The sequence below is a fragment of the Sceloporus undulatus genome, chromosome 1, assembly GCF_019175285.1.
Source record: "Sceloporus undulatus isolate JIND9_A2432 ecotype Alabama chromosome 1, SceUnd_v1.1, whole genome shotgun sequence".
NCBI lineage: Eukaryota > Metazoa > Chordata > Lepidosauria > Squamata > Phrynosomatidae > Sceloporus > Sceloporus undulatus.
Window position 1 is genome coordinate 255,641,559 of NC_056522.1, and position 17,620 is coordinate 255,659,178.

Below are 17,620 nucleotides of genomic sequence, written 5' to 3' on the forward strand. Positions count from 1 at the left end.
AGAGTTGCACTGGAGGACCTAGAGATTCCTAGAGAGAACATATTAATCAAATCCGTGAATAATCAAATCCACAGAAGTCAAAGCTGCAAATGTGGAGGGATCACCATTTGTATTAATACAACAATGCATTAAAATCTCCGTTTGTATTATCCTCGAAACAAGAATGCGAATTTTGAAGGAAAAAAGCAACCTAATATCTAATAAAAAATAACGGAAAGCAAAATCTAAACGCTAGACACGTGACCACAACCAACGCTCTGCCACTTAAGATTTTTAAAAACAACCGTTTCAACGGAACGTTTCCGCGCTAAACCAATGGCAAGACTCGCTTGTCACGTTAGGCGGAAGGCGACAACAGAGTGGACAACTGGCTTGTCAATCAAAAGCGCCACAAAATGCGAGCCAATAGGAGGGCGAAGGAATAATCCAGACGAGGAGGGGGTGGGGTTAAGCCGCGTATGGCGCGTGCTCCTTCGAAAGTATCCTCCTCAAATCATTTTAGGATGAAGCCTCCACGCATGCGCTCGAACGGCGCCTGTTGCTACCGAGCCCATCTTCCCTCAGTCAGGATTTGTAGAGGCGAGGCGAGGCTCCTCCCCTTTTTTACGCAAACGAATCATTGCGCCACCACTACGCATGAGCGCGCGCGACGGGGGTGGGAGGGGCTTAAGGGAGAGAGAAAGGGGAGGGGCGAAAGGACGTGTGCGTGAGTGCGTGCGCGCGCGCGCCTCTTGGCCAACCGGCGTTCCCCGTCGCGAGCCCTGGACGGCTTTTGCGAGTGCGCATGCGCGCCCTGCCAGCCAGCCAGGCGAGCTCCTAGGAAGGGAGGAAAGAAGGCAGTCAGTCAGTGGCTCTAGTTTCGGGGGAAGACGGTGTTGGGCAGCAGGTGAGTCTGTGGCCGGTGAGGTAAAGGCGGCGGCGAGGGTGAGGCTCCTTTCCGGCTCCGGGGCGGGCGGAGGAAGGCTGGGCGGAGGGCCTAACGGCTCTCAGGGATAATAAAGGAGGGAAGGGAGGAGGCGGAGGAGGGTGGCTTCCTTCCTTCCTTCCTTCTGCTGGGTCCCCGCTTCTCCTGCCTGAAGGCGGGGTTTGAATAGGTAGGATAATAATAAGGCTAGAGGAGTAGCTTTGTGGCCCTTGGAGCCCTTCCCCTTCCCGTTCCAGTCCCGGCCAACAGACCCTGGCCCTCCTGAAGGGTTGTTCCGTCTGAGAGCTTTTCAGGCCCTGTTCCAGGAGAGTGTATCCCTGCCTTCCCCCGTCCCTGGACGGCACCTTCGGGGAAAGACTTGGGGCCGAAGCACACACTGCAGAAGTCACAGTCCAGTGCTGGGGGATTCTGGCCTCCTCTGTCAGAGAGAGCTCTGGTGCCACAATGAACTACAGTTCCCAGGATTCCCTAGCACTGGGCCAGGACACTTAAAGCGGTCTCAGATGGGATTCTTTCTGCAGTGTGCTTTGGACTTCAGTTTCCCTTCCCCCGCTTAGTTTGTTTACTGTATCGTTACCAAGCCTTTCCTTTGCCCTTCGCGGAGGTGATGCCTGTGAGCCAGACAAGTGACTTCCCCCCAACTGTCTCCCGAGTCAAAGCAAGAGCACCTCCGCCCCACCCACCTTGGGCCGCCTTGGCAAGGCCATGGCCTAGTTAAGGCCACTCTTTCAGGGAGACTAAAGAGCGCCTGCTAAGAGGTCAGCGGTTGTAGCTCCGGCCTGGAGGGGGTGTGTGTGTCTGGTGTGGGGAAGGAGTAATAACTTAGATGGAAGTGTTGAAAATCGGGTTTGGATTCAGGCTTGGGGAGCTTCTTATCTGCACCGCACAGAAAGTATTGCTGATATGCCGTATATGCTCCATTACAAACCGACCTCATGGAGAAGTCGAGGGCAGGTTTGGGGGGCCAAAATTGTGGGTTTTGATATGACCCATGGATAAGTCGAGGGTAAAACTTAGGGCCATGGAACCAAAGAACCCACAGAATCCCAGCAGGCATTGCTGTTTGTCCTCACTGAAGGCTGGATGGAGGTCAGTGCTTCCAGGGCAGATTAAACTCCTGCCTTTCACCATACATACATGCATACGTACGTATAGAATATGAGTTAATATACAGTACTTGCATTGACTCACGGATAAATCGGCTCAGGTTTTTTGGGGGTCAGTTTTTTAATCTAAATGTTTAGACTTATATATGACTATATACTGTACTAATGATGGTAGTTCTCTCCAGAGCCCTTTGAAATGGGGGGTGTGTGTGTGTGTTTGGGTTGGAAAAAAATAGATATTAAGTGCCAGATGATGGCAATGTCATCAGCCCTGTTTAAAAAGACTGCTTACTTTCACCCCCTCCTCTCTTTCCTCGTTCTTTTTGCCTTCTGCCTTTTTAAACTGTAAGTCTGTGGGCAGAGACTGCCTTATTCTTACTGATTATATGGTAAAGTGGTTCAAGAGACTTTTTTGGCAGAGAAGTCAGATAGCGCTTTAACAAACGTAGCAATTAGATGGTGGCGCTTCAAGTAAATCTCTTGTGTATTATATTTTATACTTAATAATAATAATAATAATAAAATAATTTTTAAAAATCTATATCCCGCCTCTGTCTGAGACAAGCGGGGCGGCTGACAAGTTAAAACGATACAATCCCAGATCCCAGTATCCCACCAGCACCATCCCCTAAAATAACAATTAAACTATTCACAATTTCAAACATACCTTAAAAAAAACAAATCAGTCAAGGGCTAGAGCAGATTCAGAGGGCTAACAGGTTCCAATTTTGTGGCTGGTTATCTATTTGGGAAAGGCCTGCCAGAAGAGATCCGTCTTAACAGCTTTTTAAAAGCTGTGCAGGCTGGTAATGTGACGGATCTCCTCCGGCAGGCCCTTCCATAGTCTGGGAGCGGTAGCCAAAAAGGTCCTCTGGGTGCTTGATCTTTCCACACACTTCTCCCATTTCTTACCATGTTTCTGTGAAGAAAAGGTGGGCCATAAATTACTTAGCTGCAGGTTTTTCAGGGCAGCATACCTTCTGTATTTATCACATATATCTCCCATCCAAGGAAGACTGAATTTAGTGAAAGGTATAATAACATTTTTTCCCAGTTCACTTTTCTACATTCCAGAAAGTCAGTAGTTTATTATTATTATTTCTGGTGCACCAACTCACCTTGATAACAGAGGAAGAGCCCTCATCTCTCTGGTAATATTTCCTTGAGCAAGAACATCTGAAGGTAAACCATTTTATTTTATGAACTTGTCAATAAGAACAGTTCAGTGAAACCTTCTCAGTACATAGCAACACTAACTTAGAACAAATATTTTTGATACAGTTTCAACTCTGCCTTTTTTCTGTTTCAAGTAAATGCCTGTTGAATGACTCCCCCCCTGTAGCTAAGTAATGTACATAATTTTCTTAATGTGCGACTACAGGTGTGTCTCCCTCTCTGTTAATATCTTTTCTCTCTCCACACATCTCTATACAGCAAGGCAAAACCATCTCCTCATGCCCCATCTAGCCTATTTTTAAAATTTTTCTTTATTCTACTATACACTAAATGTTCCATCATTTACATCTCATTCCTCTGTATTTCTTCTTTCATTCTTTTGTGTCCCCCACCTTATCACTGCTCATTTATGCTGAAATCTGTGCTATCAGGAAACAAGATTTTACTTTCTTAGTGGATGACTGGTGATAGTAGTAGAAAAAAATGGAGCCAACTCTAATATGCAACTCTGAGTTATTCGTGGTTACTCAAGTTTTAGTAGCATCTAGGACTGACTATGTTATATGTGAGACTGCTTTTGAAGACTATTTGGAAAAGGCAATTACTGAAAAATATTGTCAAAATGTTGACTGGGGCCAGTCAGGAGAACATACCTCATCAGTGCTAGAAGCACTGGTTTCATATAAGTTTCCAAACACTATAAAGCATTGGAGTTCAGTCTTTAAAACTATTAAGGGCATAGAACTGAAGCACCTGAAGTGCTTGATCTCATAACATCTTGTCTGTGCACTGCAGTAATCTTCAGAAGCTCTACACTAGATGCCTCAATCATCTGAGAGAAAGCAGATGGAGAGCAGAGAGAACCTTCTTACGGTTTGCAGAATTCCCCCCTCAGAGGCCTTTGCTTTTTAGTGAGGGTTAATAGGTGATATGATAGCCCTGCTTAAATATTAAAAGTGGTGTGAAACTTGTTTTCTGCTACTCCAGATAGTAGGACACAGAGCAATGTATTCAAACTACAGGTAGAGATTTCACCTAAACATTAGGAGGAACCTCCTGACAGTAGGAGCTGTTTGATAGTGGAACACACTGCCTCAGAGACCAGTGAAGTCTCCTTCTTTGGAGGTTTTTAAACAAAGGTTGGGTGGCTATCAATCAGGGGTGCTTTGATTGTGAGTTCCTGCATGGCAGGCAGTGGGACTGGATGGCCCGGGGGGGGGGGTCTCTTCCAACTCTATGATTCTATGATTCCTTTTAGAATCAAGCAAAGATACTACTAGTATTCCAGGGTTTTCAGTATATTCACTTTTAAAGTATTACTTTTGATAATGTCTTTTCTTTTGGTAAACCTACCTAGAAACTCTATGGAAAGGTGCTGCATGGATTTATATATATATTGTATGCATGGAAATCTAGAGGTGGGACCAGCAACAATTAGTATATAAATCATTGCTTTGCTCAAGTAAATATTTCCAATCACTTCCAGATATAAATGAATCTGCTCATGTTTGGCTAACTTGTGAATAAAGGTAAAAATAGTCCCTTGACATGAATGTCTAGTCATAACCAACTGTAAGAGGCAGTGCTGATCTCCATTGCTAAGCTGAAGAGCCAGCACTGTCCAAAGATGAATCCGGTGGTCATGTAGCCAGCAAGACGTCACTGAACATTTATCTTCCTACTGAGATGTGGTACCTATTTTTCTACTTGCATTTGCATGCTGTGAATGCAAAGTGTTAAATATCACCAACTTTAAATATGTCGGGTGTGGGAAAATATACTTTACAGGGATTCCTTTTTCATGGGGGGATCCATTACAGACCCCCTAGCAAAAATGGAATTTTGCCTATATTCAAGCCCCATTCATTCTTTCTCCATTCGTCCCTCATACATAAGCGAGGGATGCAAGCCCAAACACAGTGAGAATGGAAGGAGGACTATATTAGCCTCTGCATACATTTCACTTGTTAGGAATACCTGAATCACTAAGAGAGGCAGACACAGATAAGGGTATTTGTTGATAAGATGATTTTTGCAGCAGAAACCCTGTCCTATAGATAAGGAACAGTAGACCTTGGTAATCATAGTTAATCAAGTGAGGATGTACAATAGAAGAGGATTTTAGAGACCATTGTGATGATGAGAAATACATGGAAACTTTGAAATTTGAAAGCAATACAACTAAAAGAAACATTTTAAAGAATAACTCTTGTGGATAAGGACTATCACATCTTAATTTGACCTAGGATTTGCCCTTCCCTCTGTTAATGTGGGTAGGAAAAGAAGGAAAGACTGGAATTTGATCTTGTAAGTATACAAACTGCCATCTGTCTTTCCTCCCCATAGTGACTGGAAAAAGCCATTATGGCCAATCCTTGAACTTTTACTAGCTCACATTATCTTTAGGAAGCTTTGTAGTTAGAACTACATTGTGCAAAGTAGTGGACCAAATCCAATTAATTGCAGTGGTATAATAAAATGGTGTCCCTTACCTTAAAAAGGCAAAATCAAGGTTTGCTTTTTGAAATATATAGATATTTCCAAATATTTACAAACTGTGGACTGTTGAATTTGTGAATAAGGAATCTGTGGATATGAAGTGCTGGTTGTAGTTGGCTCTGGAGTGAATACAGTATGGCCTTGGTATTGGCTTGGGTTTGGTTCCAAGACCAGCCATGGATGCCAAAATCTGTGGTCCCATTGTTTATAATAACACAGTAAAATGGTGTTCCTTATATATAAAATGGCAAAGTCAAGATTTGCTTTTTGGATTTTCAAAAAATACTGTATTTTCAAGCTGTGGGTGGTTGACTCTGTGAATGCAGAATCCATGGATATGGGTCATTGGCTATGTGGCGAGAATGCTGGAACAACCTTTTAAAAGGGAGATTAGATGGGGAAAAGGAGGAAGGAGCACTTTGATTTGAAGAAATCAAATAAAATCATAAAGAGCCCAGCAGAGAAAACGTGTCTATGAGAGATGGTTACTTTCTTTGGTGGATCAGAAAGCACTGAATGGAAGGGTTTTGAGATGAAAGTAAATACAAATGGGTGAGAATTTTCTTCACCATAAATAGGGAAGAGAACCTGAGATTTTAACATTTCAAATGTGGGAGAAAGTAAAATTGGCAGAGTTATCCATCTTTGACTTTGATTATTTAGCTGTTGAAATTTGGGTTGGAGCTGCAGTGCATAGATGCCGCATCTCTTTTTCTGACAGCTTTCCCATCATTAACAACTACATCATAGTCAGGTAGAGTGTGGTACTCTCTGCTTGTTATATCTATACTGAATTTGGCCAGTGTGGATGAGTGAAAATTATATTTGGTTCATATTTTGAAGAAATGTACTCAAATTTCCCCCCATAAATTGGCCAGCAAGAATTTCATATATAAAAGAAGTTAAATAATCTCACCCATTCAACAGTGAGAAATATGTGTTCATTACTTACATAGGAAAGATAATAGTTTTTGGGAAATGTAAGGATTGAAGAGAAGATTTTCTGACTTGAATACTTCAGCAGAAAGACTACAAAAAGATGATAACGGTAGATACATGTGGGTATAGAACAAGGTGTCAGGTTAGAGTAAGAGATTCACCTTGTTCTTGCTGTGTGTACAGATTATTGGAATTCATGTGCTATCTCTGATCATCCATTTCTAGCCTTCCCACATTGAATGGAAGGGTCTGAATATAGTTTCTACATGTCACTGTGAGGTTACTGATCCAATGGGAAGTTCTATTGTGTTCAATAAAGCACACTTAAAAGTCAGCTGCAGACTTTCCTGTGCTATAGTCAGGATTGTTATTCTTTGGGATTTTATATCCTGCTATTGCCTGTTCATCCATAATATCTGAACAAGCCTGCTGCAGATCAATGAAATCAAGGACATCAGAATAATGTATCTAAAGTTAGGGTCAAGTAAGTATCCTGGCTTCAGAAGATATAAGCTGAGTACCGAAGGCTGGTTTAGGTGAAGCTGCAGATTTTATAGAAAGTGCTTACCAGCTCCAAGAGACTCACATCTGGGTCAAAAGGAACTTAACCTGCATACCAGCTAATGTGCTGAGAGAAAGATAGACCCATGATGAAGATATGTGGTCAAAGAAATATTTTGCTCCTTTAAAAATATTCTTGAAATAAACTATCATCCAATTGAGATACAATTGGCAGTGGCACCAAATTTTTTGTTATATGTAACACCAGTACAGTATCATTATTTCTTGCAAATTTTCCCTTGAAACAATTACTTAATCTTTGATTTAATAGAGAACTTTCCTTTTGGATTCTTACCAGCTTTTCTTTCAGGTATGATATGAACAGAAAGCATAATCACACACACATTTGTCATGTTCAGTCAGTTGTGGTGAACAAACAAAACAAAGGGGTGTGTGTGGCATGAGGTTTGTCAGGCAGTCATTCTAGGTACAAAAAGGGAATATGCTTTGGAACAGTTCAAGATAATCAGCAATGAAGAAGCAACTGTAACCCAACTTGAGCTCTCTAGGTTTAGGATGGGATATATAAATATTTAAATAAATACAGCATTAGCTTACCTAAAGGTATGACCAGAATCTGTTATGCATTGTCAAATTGCCTAAAGATACTGATCAAAATACTATTATATTTAGAAAGTGTGCCCAAGGAAAGTTGTCCAGGAAAACCAAGAAATGAGAACGTGTTAGTAGTAAGCCATAAACTGCAGGTCTATACAGTGGTGCCTCGGGTTACGAAATTAATTCGTTCCGCCGCGGCGTTCGTAACCCGATTTTTTTCGTAACCCGAAAAAGCCATAGGCGCTAGCACTGGAAAGCCGCGTTTCGTGCGAAAAAGCGCCGAAAAGCACCAAAAAATTTTTTCGTAAGCCGAAAAAAAAAACGTAACCCGGAACAGTTTTTTCCTATGGGATTTTTTCGTATCCCGGAAATTTCGTAAGGCGGTGCTTTCGTATCCCAGGGTACCACTGTATTCCCCTAGGAATCCTTATTTAAAACCATTACAGAAGCTCAAATAAAGTTTATGCCTAATGTCATAAATAGTATTGCTGATGGTAAAACATGAAAAAAGCCTTGTTATGAAATGTGATGTAAAAGTCCTGAAAGTAGATGGGACGTTACAGGAAAACATTTCTTTCCAGTGGCTGCAAGGGGGACTGGGACATCCCAGCCAGTGTCTTCTGTGCTGAGAATTAATGAATAGACTATTCACTTGAATTATTTTCAGTTTTTATTAAGAAAGTGAGATATTATATAAATGGAAAGTTAATAAATGAAATCATTATTCAGAATGTAGGTAAAACATAACAAAGGTTGGTATTTTAGAACTAATTCACAAGTTAGTTGCTTTGTCAGATTTCACTCAAGTCATTTATATTAAATGGTTGATCTTTTATATAAAACTTAATAGAAAATAGTCTTATTAGAAAAAAGATACTTAAATTTTCCAGAGGCAGGAAACCATATACCCACTTGTTTAACTTAAGGTCATTAGTAACTGGTCAAAAATATTTCTAAGGTTTATAAACTTTATAGAAATCTTTCAGAAAGCAACTGTATAGAAAGGTAGTGGCTTCAGTCCCAATATCTTTCTGAGCCAAAGTCTAGATAGAAGACATGGCTGCTGAAGGAAGAGGGAAAAGTGATATTTGCTGGTTCTTTCTTCTTCCTATAACCTTCTATAAATCTGCTTCAGAATGTTGAGGAAGAGTGTGGGAAATGGCCAGAAAAGTTCATGGAGAATTAGCAAAATAACTTCCTCCATTTCTCCAGTGGTATCTTCTTCTGGATTTCAGTCCATTCCATAAACAGAAAGCTGCCTTGCATTTGTAGAAAAATAGTGGTGGAGGCAACCAATAGGATTCAGCATTGCTTCCGACTGGCTTATATTTAGAATTGATCCATTTTGAAATCAATGGAACTTAAATCAGATGCAGTTTCCTACGGATTTCTGTGTGTCTACTTTTAATGTGGTGTAGTCTGGACTCAAGCCATAACTTGGATCCCCCCCCCCCAGAAAAAACTTAGATACATCTCTCCACCAAACATTTTTCACTTAGCTTGAGTTATTGACATTCACCCTATGACTTGATAATCTATGAAACAGGAGAGATATGAAACAAATAGATTAGGGGTAGGACACTATTGACATGTCTCTTAGAGATTTTGCAGCCCATACCTCAGCCAAGGAACTGGCTTCACTTCTCTTCTGCCTTCCCCACATGGGGACAGCAAAAGAGCAAAGAAGTGCTCCAATATGGTGCATCTAGGAGCCAGCTGAGTCTTGACTCATCAACTTAGGTGTGAAACAGACTGGCATAAAAAGTCATCTTCTGGGTATCTTGAGGGCAGAGTGTACAGATGATGCATGCCCCCAAGACACTTGGGGGGCGTGCATCATCTGTATGCCCTGGACTGGCTTCTAGGTGGTCTGGCGGTGTGGCATTTATATGCCGCATGCCGCCAAAGTGCCTGGCTTCCAGCTGCAGAAGGGGAAAGGCCGGTTTTTTGCAGGCACAGAAAGGAGAGGTTGTTTGTAGCTTCTTTTTTGGCCAGCAAAAAAGGTGGATTGGGACCGCAGCGTGTGCTTGCCATGGCCTCAATCCTTTGGAAGTGGCAGTCTGTTTCACCCCTTAGAGATCTCACAGAAGCCAATTTTACTTTCTCCCACATTTGAATACATAGCTGGCTTTACTCCTATTCAAGTGGAATAGGTAAACAAGTGTTGCTATTTATTTAGTACAGTGGTACCCCGGGATACGAATTGATCGCGTTACGAAATTTCCGGGATACGAAAAAAATAGATAGGAAAAAACTGTTCCGGGATGCGAAGGTTTTTTCGGGTTACGAATGTTTTTTTCGGTGCGAAATTCAAACCGCAAAGCGCGGCTAGCGGCTTTCCAGCGCTAGCCGCTAGCCTTTTCGGGTTGCGAAATTACTCGGGTTACGAACGGAGCCGCGGAACGAATTAATTTCGTAACCCGAGGGACTACTGTAAAATCTTCTAAAGACCAGGAGTGGGACCTGTTTTGCCTCCTTCCTATAAGAGCCTGCCGAGAATTTGAGATCCAAAGAGGAGACCTTTTGCATGTCCCAATATCTCATAGGACTAGATTGATATCCACATGTAACAGGGCTTTTGCTGTAGCAGCACCCTGTTCATGGAACTCCTACTAAAGGAAGTTAGGCTGGTTTTACCTGTTTTGAATTGCTGATAGGCAGCTGAACAGTTCAGTTCCACATAGCCATACAATTATATTTGAATTGTTTTTATAAGTTTTAAAATTCTTTTAATGTATTGTAAATTTTTATCTTCATACTTTTTTAATTGTACATTGTCTTGGGAGCCATTATGGGCTGGGAGGCAATAAATAAATTGTAAAAATAAATTTTATTCAATTGTTCTGGAGCATTAAATTTGCTAAATCCATGTATGACACTGCCTTATTCAGAATCGTGAAATCCAACATAGATGGTAAAGAATTATAAAAGATCTTTATGGGGTAGGTAGGTAGGTAACAGCAGGTGGAATTCAATGCAAGTGAATGTAAACTGGACAAAGAGAATATATTCTGGACAAAAATAATATTAACTGCACAGATTCTATCCATTAATGTAAACTATTCAGGATTACATAGAAAAAGAGTAGCAATGTGACAGGAATTTGACTGAGAACACTAGCAGTATGTCCTCTAATGTTAAAGCTTTTCATTGTCAGAAATTATTAGGGAAATGAAGTAATGATTATCCAGGGATTCAGTCTTAAAAGAGGTAAATGGAAGGAAGTTAATGGAAATTATTCCTCTCCAGTCCTCCGCTGTAACCCCTAAAAAGTCTCTCCTTGAATTTTGGGTCAAGGCACAGATACCTGCAGAGAATGACAAGGGACACGAAACTCTTTCTGGGAAATGTTTTCTGTTCACTTATTTGTTTGAAACACACATATGTATATGATTCTGTGTACAGTACTTGGATCTAAAGTGCTATGTATTTGTAGATCCCTCATGTAAGTGATATGTTTTGCTGTTCTATTAGAAAGAGCACCAGCAAGAATCAGTTATTTGAAGGTTCTTGAAGTACTTTTCCCAAGCTTTTTTTTTGGGGGGGGATGGGGGACATACTGTATATACTCACGTATAAGTCTAGAAATTTTAGTCAAAAAGCTGCCTCCAAAAACCTAAGTCGATTTATCCACAGGTCAATGTAAGTATTGTACTGTACTTTAATTCTTATTTAAAAAGGAACCCTCCCTTGTGAAAAGCAGGAGTGTCATCTGTTCTGAAAGCATTCACACACCCCTTTATATTTTCTCATCCATGAAGCTTTTAGTATGCTGGAATTTTGTATATTTTCTGGCACTGTTTTCCTTTGCTTCATCCTTTACATCTTTTGTTATACACCCCTAAGCGTTGCCCTCGACTTATCCATGAGTCATATCAAAATCCATAAATTTGGCCCCAAAACCTGCCCTCAGCTTACACATGAGGTCGACTTATAGTTGAGTATATACTGTAGATCCCAAACACACTGCAGAAGTAATCCAATTTGAGACCGCTTTCACAGCCCTGGCTCAGTGCTAGGGAATCTTGGGCATTGTAGTTTATTGTGGCACCAGAGCTCTCTGACAGATGGCTAAATGTCTCACCAAACTACAGTTCCCAGAATTCCAAAGCATGGAGGCCAGGGCAGTTAAAACGGTCTCAAACTGGATTATTTCTGAAGTGTATTTTGGACCATAATTAAAATTGATATGCGTATCATTGGCTTGGAGTGAATTGGTGGATATGTTGATTTTTCATCACACTGATACTCATAGTAGGATTTATAACTAACAGGAGAGCGTATTCCACACAATTTACATTTTTGTCTGGAAATTACTAATGAAAGTTGTAGTGATGATCATTAGATTAGAAGGTTTTTAGAATGAACTAGACAAAGCCATGACAGATAAGCCTGTCAGGAGCAATTTGCCATCAGAAACATAGTCTCCATATACAACAGTTCCAGACATAGGAATAAAATAGGAAGGCCATTGCTTTAATGCCTTGATTTGAGCTTGCAGAGGCATTATCTGGCTTGCTTCTTTTCAACAGTGCTGTAATCAAGGAAGGCATTTATTGTAGGCATAGTACTGTTGACTGAAATTTCCCCTGAGTAAAATAATACTCAAATTGTTTTCAAATGTGTTTTTTGTTTGTTTGTCCAATAGGGGCATCACAAATGTAATATAAAACAACTATTAAAGTAAAGTATATAGTTCAGCCCCTTCTATTGCTATAAGAAAACAGAATATTATCATTCATTAATATCTTTACCATGTCTTATACTGTATTTAATTTTGCAATCTTTTGAAATTCCTGGTGATCACAGAAAACATTATTGCTTTCCTTTGATCAGGCAAACAAAACCATTTCTGGTAAATGAACCTATGTGACAAAGAAGTTTTTAAAAATTCTAAAAAGCAGCTTCCATTAAAAACTTACTGCAATTCTGTGGAGTCAGAGTACACACACAAGAGAAAGATCTAGTAAAATTTTGTGTTAACCCTGCAAGACATCAACATTGTTGCCTAGAACAGAAATGGTTGTAAATTATATGAGAATTATTGGTTTGACGAGTGGTGGACTATATAATATGACTAAAGAATTTTAAACTAAGCAAAATTTTAAACGGGATATGTATGCGAAATGGAAAAGGAGAGGGGAATCACAAAGGAGAAATTCAAACAAATAGCTAGCCCACGTAGGAGTAAAATCAGAAAAGCAAAAGCACAGAATGAGCTTAGGTTTGATGGAGAGGTTAAGAACAACAAAAAGGACTTTTTGGGTATGTCAGTAGCAAAAGGAAGAAGAAGGATATGGTAGGGCTATTGCGTGGAGAAGATGGCAAAATGCTAACAGAGAAAAGGCAGACTTACTCAACACTTTCTTTGCCTGTTCTCAGAAAAGGAAAAGGGTACTCAGTCTGAGGAAAATGGAGCAGAAGACACAATAGGAGAAATGCAGCACAGAATAAGTGAAGAAGTACAGAATGTCTGGTTAATATCTAAACGAATGTAAATCTCCAGGACCAGATGAACTACATCCAAGGGTATTAAAAGAATTGGTAAATATAATCTCAGAGCCATTGGCAATAATTTTTGGAGAACAGGAGTAGTCCCAGAAGACTGGATGGAGGAGGTCAAACATTGTCCCTATCTTCAAAAAGGGGGAAAAGGGGGATCCCATCAATTATTGTCCAATTAGTTTGACATCAATACCAGGAAAGATTCTAGAGCAGATCATTAAACAGAGAGAAAGCAATGCCATTATAACAAAAAGTCAACATGGGTTTCTGAGAAACAAGTCATGCCAAACAAATCTGATTTCCATTTTTGATAAAATTACCAGCTTGGTAAAGGGAGTGCTGTGGATATAGTATCTGGATTTCAGTAAGGCCTTTGACAAGGTCTCCCGTGATATTCTTGCAAACAAGCTTGTAAAATATGGGCTAGACAATTAAACTGTTAGGTGCATTTGTAATTAGCTGACTGGCTGAACCCAAAGGGTGCTTCAGCAATGGTTCCTCTTCATGCTGGAGAGAAGTGACCAGTGGGGTCCCACAGGGCTCTGTCCTTGGCCCAGTGCTATTCCACATCTTTACCAATGACTTGGAGGAAAAAATTGGGGGCATACTTATCAAATTTGCAGATGACACCAAATTAGGAGGAGTTGCAAATACCCCAGACAGGATCAAAATTCAAAATGACCTTAATAGATTAGAAAGCTGAGCCAAAACTAACAAAATGAACTTCAACAGAGAGAAATGTAAGATACTGCACTTAGGTAGAAAAAATGAAATTGATGGGGGACACCTGGCTTAAGGAGACTATGTGTGAAAGGGATCTAGGAGTAGACCACAAGTTGAACATGAGTCAACTGTGTGATGCAGCAGCTAAAAAGGCCAATGCTATTTTAGGCTGCATCATTAGGATAGTGTCTAGATCAAGGTAATTAATAGTGCCACTCTATTCTGCTTTGGTCAAGCCTCACCTGGAATACTGTGACCAGTTCTGGGCACCACAGTTGAAAAAGGATGTTGACAAATTGGAGTGTCTCCAGAGGAGGGCCACCAAAATGGTGAAGGGCCTCATAAGGGCTTGCCATATGAAGAAAGACTTAGGGAGCTGGATATGTTTAGCCTGAAAAAAAGAAGGTTAAGAGGTGATATAATAGCTCTGTTTAAGTATTTGAAGAGGTGCCATATTGAGCATGAAGCAAGGTTGTTTTCTGCTGCTTCAGAGACTAGAACAATGGATGAAAACTCCAGGAAAAGAGATTCCGCCTCAACATTAGGAGGAATGTCTTGACAGTAAGAGCTATTCAACAGTGGAACACACTCCTTCCTTGGAGGTCTTTAAACAGAGGCTGGATGGCCAACTGTTGGGGATGCTTTGATTGTGAGTTCCTGCATGGCAAGGGGTTGGGACTGGATGGCCCTTGTGGAGACTTCCAACTCTACAATTCTATGATTAGTACTAAGAAGGTCTGGCAAAAAGAGGTGGGCATCAGATCATGATAACAGGGTCTTAAACCATGAATTATTTTCATACAAAAAGTGATTAAACCTGTACAGCCGGCCCTTCTTATACATGGATTTTTTATACACAGATTCAAGCATCCATGGTTTGAAAATGTTCAAAAAAAGTATAAATTTCAAATATCAAATCTTGATTTTCCATTTTTTATAAGGGACACCATTTTGCTATGTCATTATATTTAATGGGACTTGAGCATCTACAGATTTTGTTTTCCACGGAGGATCTTGGAACCAAACCTCAGCATATAACAAGGGTCCACTGTGTAAACATCCTGAATCAGTTATTTTTCCTTGCCTACTTCTGACCCCCAACTTTTTATTTTTGTTCTGGGGTTAGATATGAAATGCTGTTCTGTATTTCCTATGGAGCCTACGGTTGCTGAGTCTTAGATCCAAAACACACTGCAGAAATAATCCAGTTTGAGATTGCTTTCACCACCCTGCTTCAGTGCTAGGGAGTCCTGGGAGTTGTATTTTATTGTGGTACCAGAGCTCTCTAACAGAGAAGGCTAAATGTCTCTCAAAACTACAGTTCCCTGAATTCCCTAGCACTGAGCCCAGACAGTTAAAGTAGTCTCAAACTGGATTATTTCTGCAGTGTGTTTTGGACCTTTGTGTTCTATAATATATTTTTGGGTAGCCTGTTCCTATCCATTTTTGGGTTGTTTACAATAATATAAAAAGGATATGCAATTTGATAAACAAGAACCCTACTTCTAAAATAAATTTCAGAATTGAAGGGACATTAAATTGGGATTGTAGTTTTTGTGGTTCCCATTGTTCATATTAACCTTGGTATAATTGCCGCAAATATTCAGTAACGAGACTTTTTAAAGGTAATATTTATAGGTTTTTCCCAGCCCTTAATTTTCCCATTTAGTTGAGAGTGTAGCCATTCCAGTGTCATTTTAAAATTGCTTAAAACTATAAACCTACTTGATTTTCTGACCATCCAGTGTTTTTCCTTATAGAAATTATGATTACCTATTTGTGTAACTAGGGATGAAGGATACCATTCAACATTTATTTTCGTCTAAATATTATCCAATCTGTATGCTACAATCATTAGATGTAATTGTTAATTATGATTAAGTTAAATTTCAGGGTGTTTTCAGGATATCCATTTTCTAACACATGAATTTCAGTGTTTAATCATTACATTTTTATTGGGCATATCTAAATCTTCAGATACAGTGTAAATAAATCCTGCCATCTCTCCATTAGTTTTAGAATTTCCACTATTTCCATTAGTTCTTTTTTCTGTAACCACTGGATTTGAAACTACACTTGTCCTTCCATATTTGCTAGGGTTAGGGCACAAGAACCCTGTGAATATGGAAAAACTGCAAATGACAAAAATACCATGTTTTTACCTGAGAGGACACCTCTCTAGGAATCCTTAGGTCTTCCAGTGCAACTCTGTGGTCAACATTCAACAGACACTGACCACAGAACTGTGCTGGAGGAGCTACAGATGCCCAGTGGAGTTTTCTCTCTTGGAATCTCTAGACCTTTCAGTGCAACTTTTAGTTAAAGTTGATCATAGAGTTGCACTGAAGGACCTAGATATTCCTAGAGTGAACATATTAATCAAATCCGTGAATAATCAAATCCACAGATATGGAGGGATGAGTATAGTTAATTCAGTATCCTTGCACTTTTTATGTCATCCTGCAAATGTTCTGTGTTACCTTACTGTAAGCACATTTATTATAGATATTCTAAAACACTGGATACCACAGTGTTGCTGCTCTGTTTTTTCCTGGTCTTTTTATATTACCTAGTTTGTGTAACTTGCCTGTGGTTAGGACTAGGGTTATTTTTAAGAAATAGTTCAGGAAAGGTTAATTGTAGTTGGGTTATAAAACTGTGTGGCATTGTATTACTATACTAGTATTACTCACATAGAATTCTCATATTATTCCTGTAATCTCAGTACTCTTTAGCCTAGGAGGGTGTGTTTTACTGCTCTGTCTAAATGTTGAATCTTATAATCTGCTTCAGAGTGTTCTCTGTCAGTGTTGCTTCCAAGTAGGGACAGTGCCACCATGCTTATAAATAAAAGGAAAAGTGGACTTTAATTTGCTTCCTCAAATAATTTAACAACATTTCATGCAAATCTGCAGTTCATTGTGTCATCTTCTTGGGGAGGTAAATACTATGGAAAATACAGCACAAATTTTCCATGCTGGCTAGTGGATAGTAGATGAAACTCTCAAAGCAAAACCATTTTTTGAGGATAGTATTTGTTACTCTTCCCCAGTCCCTCATTTTTTACCTAAGGAATAGTTTCAGTCATAGGCTTAGTACACTTAATATTCCTTTTATCCTTATAACTGATCGTAGCTTATTGCTTTTTGGCATGTTCAGGTTTTAGGAAATAAAGGCATTATTTACAGAATAAAAATAGGCTTAAACCTAGCATTGCATTCTTGGGTTTGTGATGTTGATTTTATATAATACAGTATTGGTATACTGACAAATTAGTCGGTCTTTTGGAAATGGATTAAGAAAAAAAACATCTCTCACTTTATCCAATAAGGAAGATGATTATAAGCCCTAAAAACACTTAATATAAGTAGGGAAAACAAAGATACACCTTTTACACAACATATAATGCTAATACATACTAGTAAACTGAAACAAAAGCAGGAATAAACAAACAGCTGCTATATCACTAGTAGCTTCAGTCAGAAATGATGAATTATTTAAAACCTAATAAATATTAACCTGAATGGCATGAAAAAAAAATGAATTCCTGGGTTGTTATTATATGTTATTTTGAAATGCAACTTAGGTATATTACAGGAAAGAAACAGAAGTTTTTCAGAGAGTGCAA

General features: G+C 39.7%; 1 protein-coding gene across 1 annotated transcript in view; it reads left to right on the forward strand.

The window, feature by feature from the left end:
- The first annotated feature begins 744 nt into the window (after positions 1–744).
- Positions 745–17,620, forward strand: part of ZDHHC5 (zinc finger DHHC-type palmitoyltransferase 5) — a 63,994-nt gene continuing 47,118 nt past the window's right edge. The window contains exon 1 of the mRNA XM_042473822.1: positions 745–886. The gene's annotated coding sequence lies outside the window, so the exon portion shown is untranslated. The remainder of the gene's footprint in view (positions 887–17,620) is intronic.